The 12,480-nt window shown below is 33.7% G+C and overlaps 1 protein-coding gene across 4 annotated transcripts in view; it reads left to right on the plus strand.

Moving 5' to 3' along the window:
* Nrip1 (nuclear receptor interacting protein 1) overlaps positions 1–12,480 on the plus strand; it is an 84,233-nt gene that overhangs the window by 11,254 nt on the left and 60,499 nt on the right. For 3 of the 4 annotated variants that reach the window (XM_076868182.2, XM_076868180.2, XM_076868181.2), the window contains exon 2: positions 7,008–7,089. The gene's annotated coding sequence lies outside the window, so the exon portion shown is untranslated. Of the gene's footprint in view, positions 1–7,007; positions 7,090–11,279; positions 11,329–12,480 lie in introns of those variants that run through there. The other variant, XM_076868183.2, reaches the window with a different exon arrangement.

The following is a 12,480-nucleotide window of genomic DNA, read 5'->3' on the forward strand; positions in this document are numbered from 1 at the left end:
TGTAAACTTGAAAAACATCTCTCATGGCTCATATCGTTCTATGTATTCACGTGCTTATAAGTTATAGCAAAAGAAGAAAAAGCTAATGGACTAATGTTTAAAGTAAAAGGATAGAAAAGTGAACACATTTATGTTTTGTGGTGTATTCTATCTTGTGCTTTTACCAGCTCTGGTGCTGAGTACTGGAGCTCTTTTCCCTTCATTGTTTATTAGTGTCAGCTCGTATGTTATGAGTACATGAACTTCTGTGTATTAGTGTGATATTCCTACCATTGGATTCCTCAGCAGGCACTCACATTTAATTTCTATTTTATACAACTAAAACTTATAACTAAGACATGATGTCTCATTAAACTAGTTTGTAATGAAAAAGGTGAATGAGACTGAATTTGCGGTTGCCCTTGTACAAGTAGTTGTTTAGTTCTGGCCAGTTATCTATCTGCATCTTTCACATTGTATACATCCTTGTTTTCCTCCTGATAATGCCAGAGAATGCTTTTATTTAAAGGTGTCATTCTAATAACATGAATTCATTCACCTTGATTTTAAGCTCTTGTACCCTATCTTTCAGACCCTAGCCACACCAAAAAATGTATTATTTTCTCTCTTTGGGCCTATTCGTTATTTTAGCACAATTCTAGATGATCTTACTTTTGCAAAATTACATGTTCCATATAATGGGTAAGTACCTTAAACCTGTAAGGTTTAGGATTGTTAAAAGAAAAAGCTGACAATATAGGTTAATACTGACAATAGGTAAAAATGAGCCTTTGGGCAGTCAACAAAAAAGATAAAATTAAAATCTTACTTTAAGCCTTTTGAAAATCTAAACTTAATATGCATTTCCTCACAGCAGCCATATCATTTTTAAATTTTATGTTATGATTCTTAAGTTGCTTCCTGTGTCATAGTAAGAATGGTAAATTTTTTTTTAACTGGTTGTGTGAAGTAAATGGAAAGAGAAAAGAATAGCATACGCAATTATTAATATCTCTGTGTTAATAACATGTTTTCACTATATTTTATAGTGAATGATAATTTTTTTTTAGTTTTTGTTTTTTTCTATATACAATCCATGTGTATATAGGTGTAAAGAAGACATATCTTGGAAATATGTACCTGTGAATTTGTCCTATGAGAAAATAAGTAACAAGCTGTAATTGCTTTCTGTATCTTCAGTGAAACACCAGAAAGAAAATAATTCTGTTTGTACATATTGCTTTGTGAATGTTTCAGGATTTAGCAGTTTTTAATGGCTATGATTATTTATTTATTTTTTAAAATATTTTTTTTAGTTGTAGATGGACACAATATCTTTATTTGTATTTATTTATTTTTTCTTTTATGTGGTGCTGAGGATCGAACCCAGGGCCTCACACAAGTGAGGCAAGCGCTTCACTACTGAGCTACAGCCCCAGCCTGGCCATGGTTATTTTTAAAAAGGGAAAAAGATGGAGTGTGGGGTAGAAAGTTTTGGTGTGTGGGAAGAGAAAGGAAAATTTACTTGTAAACTGTATTGAAGTCACCATTTATTTTGTTTTAAGCTTATTTGTTTAATGTATTCTAAAGGATGCTGAAAGTTAATAATTTGTGGTAAAAATATTAGCTCCTTAATGCTGGGTGGTTGAACTGTTAATCCAGAGATACCATGGAAAATAAAGAATTAGAGCTAGGGATTAGATAGGTTTTTAGCATGACTTTGTTGTGGGAAAGCTATGAAATGGACAAGTCATTTAATGTTTTCTGGCCTCAGTTTCTTTTGTAGCATAAGGAGGTTGAACTAAAATGACAATTTGGTTCCTCTTAACTTTGTACAAATCAACATTACTGTAAAACTGAGGGTTTATTTTCTATTGCATTGAGTATCAGAGTGCATAGAACTTAAGGCTGGGAGGATATCCCTTATGATTTTTTGAGCTTGCCATTTAATATTTTACAGCAAAGTTTTTAGTTTAACATAATTGAACTTGTACTAGATAGGGTTAATAGGCTAGGACAAAAGGTCAAAGCATAAGGCATTAGGCTTAATTAAGGGAGAGCAGGAGTGGCAGGAGTGTGTGACAGTTAAATGGGTTTCCCACAGACTAATGTCGGTTACAGTGCAACCATGCCTCAACTTAAGTGGGTTATTTTGTGCAAAGGGCAGCAGTGATTAGCAGTTTGACATGCCAGACACTTCTGGCCAATCCCATCTGTTTTAGAGGTTAAAAAAGCACACCTTTATGAGCTGATGGATTGATTTGTGTGCCCGTCTGGTAAAGATTAGAAGTCCAAGGCCAATGCAGTAAATGTCAGTTATAGAATATTGTTCTTTCTTGGTTGGCTCATTGTTGTAACCGTCGACTGTTTTATAATGGGGGATAACTGCTGTTTATAGAGTTGAATGCAAGATGGGTGGGGGAACAGGTGAGGGAGGAAGAAAAATATTTCCCAGATGAAATTATGCATTAATATACTCTGTCGCAGGTGTTTCAAATTCTGTGGAATCTTTTTGACCAGTTCCTTATAGTTTGAGTCACTTTGTTCTTTTATGTTATCTAAGCAACATTGTCAGTCCAAGATTTAATTTTCTGTACAGAATTAATAAATTTATTTTATTTTATTTTTTGTTACTGAGGGTTGAACTTAGGGTTGTCAAGCTGATGGATACTTTAACTTCATATCCTTACATACATTTGAAAGGTGTAATGTTTTGTTCAGTTACCACCTGGGAAAGGGAAATGAGGAAATGAAGAGAGACTTGCACATGCAGGTACACACACACACACACACACACACACACACGATTCTGTGTTCTCTGTGGTTAGTCAGGTGCAATCACAAAAGGAGACACAGAGACTCAGAAAAACAAAGTTTATTATAATTTCTGGTCCTAGAAAGTATGCCATACCGTGCCATGCAAGGTGACATGGAAAAGCATTGGTGAAGAGGCACTAGGGAAGAGCCCAGGCTGTGTCCTTTATTGGAATCTCCTGGAAGAGTGAGGCAGTGCAGGGTCATCAAATTTAGGTTTTCACTAGTTTGAATAAGCTATGTGTAGATGATAATAGTAATAAAATATTAGTATATAATAATAATACTTTTGAATAACTTACTGTTAAACTAATAACTAACAGCTAGGTGTGGTCCATATTTTGCTTGGTTCCTGGCCCTTGGATGCTGTGAAGGCAAAGTAATATTGCCCCTTAGGGTGTGTGAGCCAGAAGAAAGAGGTGTGGTTTGGACTGGTTAGTTTGCATATCAAAGGCATGCTGGGGGCTGAGCCCTTTGCTGAATCTCTAAGAACTGTCTTGCCTCCAAAGGAATAGTCTCTACCCAGCCAGGAAGGTCTTTCAGATATCAGAACATCGTAATATACAGAAAATAAGAAATAAAATATATGAACAACACACATGCATACTTGTTTTCTAGGTGGGATTTCCTATAGTCTCCTGAGGTTGAAATGTAGCTGAACCTAAATTTAGGCCTATTTCTTTCTTCATTGGAAGCTGTGTGATGCCATTAAAACAGTTTATTTCAGGTAAAAGATTGTAGCCCATTTAAATATACTCAGAGACTCGATTGTGGTTATAAAAATTGACTTCAGATCTTCTAATATGCAAGGGAAAAATCATGATATTATGTGGATGAAGTAGAACTTCAGAAATTATCGTAATTGATGAACTCAGGAATATATATATAAAGCACTCAGTACCTTGGGGTGGGCAAAGACGTGCTTGTAAGAAAAAGAATATTATCTTTATCGGAAGAGTGTCTTCAATCTGAGATTTCAGTTCAAATACAAATGTAAATAATAACATTGAAACAGCAGAGGAAGCTTCTGGTTGGCCCCACAGGTTCTTATCCTTGTCAAAGAATGTGAGCCAGGAGTTTCCTCTTACATAGTTACAAAGTTCCATGTCTGATTCTGAATTGTTTCTTATAGAAAGAAAATTAAAATACCTAAAGAAGATGTGGTCACTGAAAGTTGTACATAGATAATAATAGTAACTAATATTTTATTAACTATATGTATACATTTACTTTGAAACTAAACTAGTTCAGAGTGTATTGCCTTGGTTTATAGGTAGAAATTGAGAGATTTGGGTTCTAATTTTAAAAGGACAAAATAACAAGGTATTGGAGTTTATTTAGGAATATGTTACTTAAATATGTATTCATACTTATTGTTCTCTGGGAAGAAGCATCAATTGAAATGATTTTTGTCTAAGACATAGTTACTTGACAAAAGTCTTGCCTTTTCTGTAGGGAGAGAAGATGAAGAAGCATAAGTTTTATAATATCATTGCTTCTCATTGACTAAATCATTTTTAAATTGCAAAAGATTGACTTAATTAATACAAAAGTGCTTGGGTAGTAAATTAAATATGGAAGATGTACCTAATTTAATGGACAGAGCTTCTTCAATGAATCTCCTGGTGATGTTATATTAAACCTAAAATAAATACTTGAAGTTCTATATTTGTGCTAATACTATAAACATTTTTAAAGTACCGAAGATCATAGATCTTATGCTTTTTTGGTTTCCTTCCTTTTTCTCCAGCTCAAATGCCAGTGATATCTAGTTTGTGTTAGAATTGAATTTTATTAATGGTAACTTTTTATGCGGTTAACTTGTTTTTATGTGTTTTAATATATTTTGAGATTTCGAATGCACATTATCCTCTGTGACACATCGCAATTTCTGTCAATCTGTTGTATTTCCTTTTTTTTTTACTAAGGTGGTATTATTGGATTTGAGATATGTAAAGTATGCTTCTCTAAGCCAGTTCCTTGAACATAGGATTCTGTAGTCATACAAATGAAAGCAGAAATTCTTAATATGTTTAACATCTTGTGTTTGTAGTGTTTCCCTAAAACTGTAGCCTTATAATCTGAGTTCTAGTTTTTAGAATTTTTTTTGTATGACAATGGAAAAAATAATGGCCCTATTTTGTGTTTTGATCTTAAATGCTGTAAGGGCATTTTTTTTGCTTCTGTTTAGTCGGATTAATAAGAAAGCCATAATCTATATTATCTACTTATTGAAATATATTCTTAATGTACATGTTTATTCATATCTTCTCAATGTGTATGTAGATTTTTGTGTGTGATATATTTTAAATAGAGATGTCTGCACCTGTTGATTGCATTAAGCATTTGGTATCTTCTAATGAGGGATGGAAAAGGTGTTTCACACTGTGAAGTGGATCATTCCTCCTCCACAAATTGCATACATTCTACTTTTTTGTATTCAGTGACCTTGCAGTCAGTGACTTCAGCCCAGAATAGTTTCAAAGTCATGTAAATGAATGCAATTAAGGTATTGCTTATCATCTTACATAGTTCAGATGGAACCTTATTGGATAGAGAGAGTTGTTTGCTTTATGAGGAAGGTCAAAATAAGGTTAAATTTTATTACATAAAATGATTTGGTAATGTTTTTTATTTAGCTGCTGAAAAAGTAGTGTCCTAATAGGAAATGATAGTGCTTCCCCCTTCCCCCAATCACCTGGATGTCTTTTCAGAGTTTCATTTTTTTTTTTTCTTCTGTTTCTAAACTCTTTTTAAGGAGATACCCTTTGTCTACTTCTAAGATCTTGGGAATATTCTGCTCTTGGTTATGATTTTGGGAGTCTTTAATTTACACATATAGGTAACATTTCTTGCTGCTGATGGAAGGTGTCTTTGGCATTGCTGATATACGTACTTGTGTTTATGATTTATGTTAATGTCCAGTAGCCACGCCAGGTGGTACAGGATCTCACACTGGTACTAGAGTCCAGCATCATGTGGGCAGAAGGGAGACTTGCCATATAGTCACAGTTGGGAGAGCACTGATGTAGATACTTGAAATCTTACTAAAGAAGAACTGTGAGTGAGTGCGGACTTATAGGAATGAAGTAATTACAATAAAGACAGTTATTCTTCATTGTTGTTGGTCCACATACTTCCTTCCTTTCCTTTTGTGGTAATTGTTTTTACATAAGCATGTTCTTTTAATTGAATTTTGCAGATATTTAGTAAGCACATATGTTTTGTACCACAGTATGTATTGAGGGAATCAAAGAAGAATAAGGGCTCAACGGTCACAGGGAGAATAACAATCAGCATGATACAGAGCAAGCAATTTAGGTTGAAAAGCCTACTTGGCTGGGATGTTCAGGGAGCATAACTTTAAAAAAAAAAAAAAAATTGGTACCTCTCTGTGATTTCAAGGAGACTGAAGGGCCCTGGTAAAATGAAGTGGTAATAAAAAATAGCTATTTTGGGAGGTTAGATTCAGTTTTATGGATTTATTTAGTCAAAGCTATAGTCCTTGAGAACTGATCATGGGTTATGGGCTAGGAATTTAAGAGTTCTAGCCGAGTAGTTAGTACAAGCTGAAGCAAATGGAGTGTGCTATAGAGAGATCAGGGAGTGAGCATCACACCTTCCTTGTCACCAGCTAGCTTTGCTGTCCATTGGCCTTTGTTCAAGATAAAAGTTTCCTCAGCCACCACAATATTAAAGTGTAGACACTGTCTCTGTCTGGACAAAAATTTTCATCCATTCTTTTTTTTCTGAACATGTAAACTTTCTTATGTCAGTGTCATTCTTTATCTAAGAGGTTCTCATTCTGAGTTTGATATTTTCTTGTTCTTTTTGGTCTAGAGAAGAAATGTGTTGCAAACACTGTGATGACTGTCAGATAATCTGGGGACTCTTTCTCCCAAAATCCTTGAGGGAAATTTCTCTTTATTCTTGACATTAGCTTCTCATATCCTTGAGAATAGGTGACAATTTTTACATTAAGATAAAGACAGTGTATTTTTATGAATAATTCTTATAATACAGGTTGTTTCATCAGATGTAGTCAATAACTGTGCTTAAGGAAAGCATGTATAAAATACTTTTTATCTCGAAATACATGTTTTTTAATGTTTTTCGTAAAGATTTGAGTAATTAAATTCCATTTTAAAATGAGCTGTTGAAATTCTTTGAGGTAAGATTCACTTGAAGTAATGCATATTTCTCTTCATTTTCAGGGAATATTTGGATTGTGAACTGTTTCAGAACTTTGTTCTCAGGACCTATTATTTTAACATTTGGGAGAAACACATCCAGAAGGTATTGTATTTTGTCTTATTGCTTCATTTTTAAAAATTCAGTAAAGCCTTTCCAATGATAGGAAAGTAAGACTTTTATGCCATATTGTGTTATTTATTTTTCTTTAGCTTTCAGTTATGGATAAACTAGTTTGACATTTGTCACAGAGAAGAAGAATGTATTTTAGTCTTGACAAATCTGAATTTTGTGTAAGCAAGTAAAAAGATTCTGATTTAGATCAAACCAGTTTTATCTATTTTAATCATCTAAATTGTTCATATTTTACCTACACTGAAAAGTATAGAACTATTTTAAAGAATGCCTTGATTTGAAAATGAAATGTGTTAAGTTCCTTTTTTTAAGATAGTATGAAGTATGTATTAAACATTTAGGCAATCTTAGAATCTTTCTGCCTACAGTAGCTCTACCATCTAGAGTAGGGATCAGCTGCTACCTATATGTCTATAGATCTATGTATAGGATCCATGGACATAACTCAACCATGCCACATGTGTCTGCTTCTGAAGATCCATGTACTAAGTTCTCTCTTTGCATTTTCACCATGTTTAGATTGGTGTAGCCTTACAATTGATCTGCTTGTAGATCCTGTAGTAGGTGACACGTAACTGGGAAGAAAGGATATTAGGTGGATTGCTGCTGGGCCCAGTGGCACAAGCCTGTAATACCACTAACTCAGGAGCCTGAGGCAGGAGGATCACAAGTTCAAAGCCAGCTTCAGCAATTTAGCGAGGCCCTAAGCAACATAGACCCTGTCTCAAAATAAAAAATGAAAAGTACTGGTGATGTAACTCAGTGATTAAGTGCCGCTGGGTTCAATTTCTGGTACCAAAAATAAAAGAAGATTGGTAATCAAGAAACTTACTGCTTTGTGCTTTTGATATTTTTACCTTAATGTGTAGGCAGCTATAACAAAATACCATAGACTTGTAGCTTATATACACTAAAAGTTCATTTCTTACAGTTCTAAGTTTATTTCTTATAGTTTAAGAGGCCGGGAAGTCCAAGATTATAGTGCTAGTAGATTCAGTGTCTGATGAGGGGCCCACATTCTTATAGATAGCTGTCTTGTGACTATAACCTCATGTGGCAAAAGGGGCCAGGGACCTCTTGGGGCCTTTTATTTTGCTTTCTTTTGTTTTATAAGGGCACTAATGCCGTGAAGGCAGTGCCCTCATGATCTGATTGTCTAGTGTTTTCCTTTTTTAAAAAAATACATTTATTTTTTACTTATTTATTTATTTTTATGTGATGCTGAGAATCAAACCCTGGGCCTTCCACATGCTAGGCGAGCGTTCTACCTCTGAACCACAACCCCAGCCCTGCTTTCCTTTTTAAAAACTTAGGCTAGCTGTTTTGCTTGGAATAGAAACAGATGAAGACAGGAAGCATAAATTTATGTAATAAAATAATGTATTTATTAAGGTGGTAGTTTTTACCTTATTACCTGAATATTCATGATTTATATTCACATGAAATAATACAAATCAATTTTACAAATTTTCTTAATCACTTGTCAAACGGTAAGAATTTCCAGGATTAAATGAACATAGGTTTTCTTTTCTTTTCTTTTCATCTTCCTCAACATATTGTTTTGAATTTTTAGAATAGAAATTGTCTTTCATATTCAAGGTTTTTCACTATTGGTAAATCAGCACTTTCTTTTCCCTCTTAACAGTCATAGGAGAAAGATAAAAACAAATAAGAAACTAAAATAAGCAAATTAAGACTATAATAGAACTTGTAGATAAACCCCCAATATTAGTTAAATTTCATTTTTACAAATGTACTTGATTTGTAAAGAAATTGTATGATCAGAAATGCTGGATTTTGTAGTGTTTAGAGTTGTCTTTTTAAATTGAAGGTAAGTATTTAAAAGGTAAACATTAAAGCTCAGTTATGAAGAAGATTGTTACACTTTTAAATCCAGTGTAAATTATCCATTTATGAGTTTATCATTATCATCTTAGAATTAAGAGTATTAAACAGACAAATTCTCTTGTCTTTAAGTAATTCTTTTGGAAATATAATGTGTAAGACTCTGTAAAAATACTTAAAAAAACCTTTTATTGAACTGTATGTAACTTTATGTAGTCAAATAGATACTCTTAACTGTATGTAAGTTTCAGTTATCGTTTTATTTAAGTATTCTTATACATTTATATTAAGGGTAAAAATCATCTTACAGCATTTCTTGGAAAGTCACGTATAATTTAAACTTAGTCTGGTGACCACACAATGCTATTTTTCTAGGTTTTAAGCCTTTAAATAGTGTAACCTCTTCTTACCTTGGCTATTGTGAAATGGAGGTATCTTGCTAATTTTCTATTTCTTCTTCTTCTTGCAAATCAAGAATATAATTTTGTACTTTCTTTCTAAATTTTAAAAATTTCTTCTAATTAGTTATACATGACAGAATACATTTATGCACTTTCATAAACATAAATGGAGTATAATTTCTCGTTTTTTCTGATAGTACATGTAGAATTACATTGGTCACGCAGCTTATGTACATAAGGTAGTAATGTCTGTTTCATTCTACTGTCCTTCCTACCCATCCCCCAACTCTCCTTTGTCTAATCTAAAGTAACTCTATTCTTCCCTAGCTCCCCGCCCCCTTATTGTGAATTAGCATCTGCATATCTGAGAAAACATTCGGACTTTGGGTTTTTGGGGATTGGCTTATTTCACTTAGCATGATATTCTCCAGCTCATCCATTTACTGGCAAATGCCATGATTTCATTCTTTTTTTTTTGTTTTGTTATTAAGAGAGAGAGAGAGAGAATTTCAATATTTATTTTTTAGTTATCGGCGGACACATCTTTGTTTGTATGTGGTGCTGAGGATCGAACCCGGGCTGCACGCATGCCAGGCGAGCGCGATACCGCTTGAGCCACATCCCCAGCCCCGATTTCATTCTTCTTTAAGGCTCAGTAATATGCTATTTATATATTCCATTTATTTATATTATATAATTAATATATACATATATAAGTTTTATATATACATATATATGTATATGTGTGTGTGTGTATATATATATACATATATATACTTTTTAATCTGTTCATCTGTTGAAGGGTAGGTTGGTTCCATAGTTTAGCTATTGTCAGTTGAACTGCTTGTAAACATTGATGTGAGGCTGGGGTTCTGGCTCAGTGTTAGAGTGCTTGCCTAGCATATGTGGAAGCACTGGGTTCCTCAATACCACGTAAAAATAAATAAAGGTATTGTGTTCATCTACAATTAAAAATATTTTTTAAAAAGTTGATGTTGCTATGTCACTGTAATATGCTCTAAGATTTCATCTCACCCCAGTCAGAATGGCTGTTATCAAGTTACTAATAATAAATGTTGGTGAGGATGTGGGAAAAAAGATACACTAATACATAGCTAGTGGGACTGCAAATTGGTGCAACCATTATAGAAAACAGTATGGAGATTCCTCAGAAAACTTGGAATGGAACCACCATTTGGCCCAGCTATCCCATTTCTCACTTTATACCCAAAGGTTTTAAAATCAGCGTGCTGACTTTCTTTTATAGCATAACTTATGAAATGAATATAGTAGTCCCCACAGGGAATATATTTTAAATCCCCGCCTCTGCCCCAGTGGATACCTGAAACTGATCTATGTATATCCTGGGATTTTTTTTTTCCTAACATATACAAATTAAATGCCTTTATCTTAACTAAGCACTTCTCATGCACTGTGGCCATAATTTTTACAGCTTGAGGTTTCATAGCAAACCTGGCATGAATTTCTTTTTCCTTCTTCATGATTTCATGGATAAAAGATCTGTTCTTACTATGCTTCTTAGCAACCTCAGCATATGATTGTTTTCTTCCTTATTAAGTAGAGAACTTTTACTTTGTCACTTAAAAAGAATTACTTTATGGTTTCTTTGACATATACAAATTGCTTGTACTTTGGGGCCGCTAATAAGTAAAATAATCATTACTTGAATACAGGTACTGTGATATTTAGTAACTGATCTGATAAATGAGAGGGCAACTGCATGACTAATGAGCAGCTGGTACATACAGAGTGGATACTCTGGAAGAGGGGATGGTTCACATCTCATATGCAACAGAGTGAGATGGATTGAGATTTCACCATGCTACATACAATGACATGCAATTTAAAACATATAAATTATTTATTTCTAGAACTTTCCATGTAATATTTTTGGACTTCAGTTGACCTCAGGAAACTGGATCTATGGAAACCAAAGCTTCAGGTAAAGGGAGTTAGTGAGTCACCCCTCATTATCCAAGACTGTCCCTTCTTTAGAATTTCAGATACTCAAATTCCTCATATAAAATGGCATAGTATTTGCATATGACTTATGTGATTCCTTAATTCTAATTCATCTTTAGATTTCTTATAATACCTATGTAAATGCTTTGTTAAGTAGTTGTTACACTCTATTGTTTAGGGAATAATGACTAGAAAAAGAAAGTCTGTGTGTGTTCAGAACATACACTTTTTTTCTCAAATATTTTTGATTCAGGGATGGTTAATCTTTAAATGCAAAACTCACAGATTAAAGGGCAGACTAGACTGTTTCTGTCTTTAACTTCTTGTGTAGACACTAAAAGCAGCCACAGTGATAGCCACAGTTTAATACAGTTTATGCAAAATGCTGACATGAGAATACTAAGATTATTTGAGCCCTGGATCTCCACATAGACTGTTACCAAATCATTTAACCTAGGTTTCAGTTTCCTGATCTGTAAAATAGTGCACAACATATGTCTTAGGAACATTATGTTAAAAAAATAAGGAAATACACAAAGTATATTATTATCATGGTACTCTTAAAAAGATAATGTGTTAATGACAATATTGTTAATTTGAATGCATTTTTAAAAGAACCAAAATAAGTTTTTAAACTCAGTAGTATAGTCTTCTGTAAGTTAGGACCTTTTCTTCCACTCATTTTCTGTTTTTCTTTCTTTGCCTCTGCTTTTAAGAATTTTCACAAACCCCTTGTCCATGCTTTCGAATTCAGGTTTGAACCAGTTATGATCTGCCACCTACTGACCCAATTCTCCACTTCCTCCAACTCTTCTCTCCTCCTATCTACTTGCACGTTATGTTTGTTGGATGATTAAACTGGTTTTCATTGTATTTTTACAAAGATCTAGATCAGTACAGGGTTAGGAACAATAATTTCTGAGTTTGTTTGCACTACCAAGCAAGGGGGTGCATCACGGTCAGTAATACTATTCATTCTTTCCCCCAGGGAAAACTGTTTTCAGGGAAAATAATTCGTAAAATATCACACAGACTCATTTTACCTCTCATTGTATGGCAGTTAATAGGTTATAAAAGTGATTTCTACCCACATATTGAGGTTTTAAAAGTTTTTAATATTAAGAGTGAGTTT

This window comes from Callospermophilus lateralis, chromosome 10, assembly GCF_048772815.1.
Source record: "Callospermophilus lateralis isolate mCalLat2 chromosome 10, mCalLat2.hap1, whole genome shotgun sequence".
Lineage (NCBI taxonomy): Eukaryota > Metazoa > Chordata > Mammalia > Rodentia > Sciuridae > Callospermophilus > Callospermophilus lateralis.